Here is a 3949-nt window from a genome sequence, read left to right as displayed (position 1 = left end):
GACTATACTATATACATGGGGAATGCTACTACTGATATGGTGGTCGACTAAAAGTTTAATCAGTGGAAGACTCCATGATATCTGCTCCAGCTTCATCAACATAGTCATCATCACTCTCGTCAGGGTCCGAGTCGGTGTCGTCGATGATGATGTAGTTCTCTAGACAAGTGGAATCGTCATCTTCTCCTCCTGACGTGGTGTCTCCCATGAATACTCCTAGCTTCCTCGTCAGATCATCATTCTTCTCCACGAGTATTGTCATTTCCTCCTCATATCCATCACGTGTAGACTTGAGTTCTTCCTCCAGCTCCGTGATCCTGGTCAATGCCTTCTTCAGATCTATCATGCCTGTGCACATCTGGTTCTCCTTGCGTCAAATGTGCTGGTTTAGCTCCTGGATGAAAGCTGCAATGGATCTATCCCTCCTGGTGCTGATCATCTCCCATTGCTCATCTCGACACCCACAAATCTTGTAGATAGTATCCTTGAGATCCTTGTGGTAAACTTCTCCAATGCGTCCCATGGTGATGTGGGCTGCCATGCTCTTTCCTAGACTCCAGGTTGGTGCATCAAAGGAAAACTCTATGGGCTCAGTGACTAGCGTGAACGTCCTTCCTGGAACTTGAACTCGAATCAACCAACACTCCTCTTCTGGTAATGTGGCGATGTAGGTCCCGATGAATCTTGGTATTACGATGTTCAGGTACCTAGTAACTTCCTTCAAGTGTCGTCCAAAAGGTGTATCTTCATCCGGTTGTGTGAACTTGTTCCTTGCATCCGCCATCCTATAGAGTAGAAAAGGGAGAGGAGTCAGAAATGAGAAGAGAGGAGTGATCTATGGTTTTAGCTTAGTGGTCGTGTCTTACAGTCAGTGTGTGCTCTGATACCATCTTGTAGCGACCAGACCTCAAACAGTCTGATCTCTGTGCATCAATGTCATCCCTGGATCGGTAATGCTGACATGCACAGTACTCGAGGATTTATAACAGAGTAGCAATCACACACTTATTACATCGAATGTCTCAAAAGAGAAATTATTACAATAATATGGCTTAAGGCCATCGAAAATAAATAACAGCGGAAGGCTTGGAAGATAAAGTGAGTCCATCAACTCCAACGGCATAGCTGAGTGAACGACAACGACCTATGGCACCTTACTCGTCGTCTGAAAAGTCTGCAACATGAAATGTTGCAGCCCGAGACGGGTCAGCACATGGAATATGCTGGCACTGTAACACATAGAGTAATGAACAGAATAATTGCTATCACTACATGCATATATGGCTGGTGGAAAGCTCTATGGTTACAGTTTTGCATAAAGCCAATTTTTCCCTACAACAAAGGAATAAATTTTATTTAACTATCATGGTGGTTGTTAAACATTGAGAAGGTTCCTCCAACTCAATACCAAAGAAATAATTATAACCCAACAATTTCATTAAATAGAGTGATGAGATCAAATCAATAATTCAAGTACCAGATACTCAAGATGTCCATAACCGGGGACACGGCTAACCATGATTAGTTTGTACACTATGCAGAGGTTTGCACACTTTTCCCCCACAAGACTCGAATACATCCATGGTCGGAGATTTGAGACACAGTCTTTCTGAAGCATTAACTCTCTACTCTGGGTAGACAAGACCACCTACAACCCACTATATCTGCTAATCTACCTCTTCAAGAGCTTCAGGCAACTTACTCAACTATGCCAGAGCCCATATTGGCTTGTGGCTGCACACGGAAGTTTCTAGCATAAATAATCTTATGATCCCTTTGAGTCTGGGTGGCAGACCGTAGGATGATCTCACGGGTACTCCGCGATATCTTAGGACAACACTGGATTCTCCAGGTTCCCTGACAACCACTCGGTACTCCAGGGTGCCTCAAGCAATCCACCCAGATGTGTATTTAAGTAGCCACCTTAAATTAACCATTAGTTAACAATACTCACATCTGTCATGGATACACTCACCCAAACCACGTCTACAAGCATAGCATAGCAATATAAGCATCACGTAAAAGTAACTCCCAAAGGTTTGATAATAAACAGGGCAATAGGTTCTACCTCATCATCTACTTCCCAAATCCCACATGTTATCAGTTCCTGGCCATGCAATTGTTTGGGGATTGATCTAATGCATAAAAACTAGGTAGTAAAGAGGTATGATCAAAGTGTTACTTTCCTTGCTGATGATCCGCAAAACCTAGAGACTCATAGTAGCACGCTTCACACTCCGGGTACTCTATAGTAAACACTAACATACAATAAGCAATCAACTAGAAGCACGGGTAAAACTTCAAATAAAGATCTAACCAGAAAGATCAACTTAAGAACTTTTGTTTGCAAAAAGAATCAAATCAAATGGAACAACGAAACTCAAACTACGAAAGAAACAAGATCAGTTTACTAATCTGTAATAAAGTCAAGTTTTACAGTACCAAAATCTTGTTCAAGTTATTAAACAGAAAGAGGGCTTCGAGACGAAGATATAGGCGCTTGAATCGCCTGATTCCGATAAATGAGGGAAAAGATAAACTAAAACGACGATCAGGGCAGAAAGCGCGATCGAAAAATAATCGCGAAAAAACCCTGGAAAAAGAAAAACTGACGAACAGGCTAACAAACGAACATTCGGTGTCTGCGGCTAATGGTTGTACATCGTTCGTTAAAATGAACGTACAGACAAACGTTCGCTATTTAACTAAACTAGGAAAAAAATAAAACCGATCTATAAAAAAAATAACCTACGGTTTTCAAAAAAAACAATCGGTTTTCTCGCGAAAACCGGCGACAGCGGCTACCTCAGCGGCGATACGGCGGTGGCTCCGGTGGTCGGCGGCGGCGGCGGGGTCGGCGGACGGTGGCGGCGGCGGATCCGGCGGTGGGGCGACGGCGGCGTGCAGAAGCGGCGGCGAGACGGCGCAGCGGCGGCGGCGGCGGATCCGGTGGCGGCGGCGCGGATCGGGCGGGGCGGCGGCTAGGGTTTCGTGTGGGTGGTGGCGGCTCAGGCCTGCCGGCTTATAAGGCCGACCGGGCCAGGAGTCTGGGGCAGACACGGCCCGGTAGGTCGGTTCGTTTTTTTAATAATTCCGACGCGGAGAAAAACAAATAAAAGAAATACTAAACAGACTCCAAAAATCCTGAAATAAATTTTCCCTGTCATGTAAAAATATAGCAGACAAGGTGAATATTTATTTGGGCCTCTAATGCAATTTTGAAAAATGCATTTGTTTCCTAATTCAAATAAAATAGCGATAAAAACTCCGAATAAAATACTTATTTGATTTTAATATATTTCCTCCAATATTTCTTTATTTTGGAGAAGTCGTTTTATCCCCTCTCTTTTCTTTTCATAAAAGAAATATTTGAATAGAAAATAATTAAAACCAAATGATCCTCTTTTCAAAATTTGAGAAAACTCAAATATGAAAATAGAGAAATCCCCAACTCTCTCCGTGGGTCCTTGAGTTGCTTTGAATTTCTAGGATAAGCCGAAAATGCAATAAAATATGATTTGCAATGATGATCTAATGTATAACATTCCAAATTGAAAATTTGGGATGTTACATGAGTCTCATGAGTTTAATTTCTCCAAGTTTAGTAGACAACCTCATAAGAAAGAATTACCTTGTAAGGATGAAATAATTGGTGTTGCTTCTATTGCCGTGCCTCCAACTGATCCACTAGAACAATATTTCCTAGACCATGAAAATGATATGCATATGCATGAAGAAATGAAATAGATAAAAATTTCTTTGAACAACAACCTCTGCTCAAACAAAATTTGCCAATTGAAACTCTAGGAGGTCCTTCTCCACCTAAAGGAGATCCTGTGTTTGAATTAGAACAATTGCCTAACATTTTGAAATATGCTTATCTCGATGAGAAAAAGATATATCCTATTATTATTAGTGCTAACCTTTCAGAACATGAAGAAAAATATTA

This window comes from Triticum dicoccoides, chromosome 4B (genome assembly GCF_002162155.2).
Source record: "Triticum dicoccoides isolate Atlit2015 ecotype Zavitan chromosome 4B, WEW_v2.0, whole genome shotgun sequence".
Classification (NCBI taxonomy): domain Eukaryota; kingdom Viridiplantae; phylum Streptophyta; class Magnoliopsida; order Poales; family Poaceae; genus Triticum; species Triticum dicoccoides.
This window is presented reverse-complemented; position numbering follows the sequence as displayed.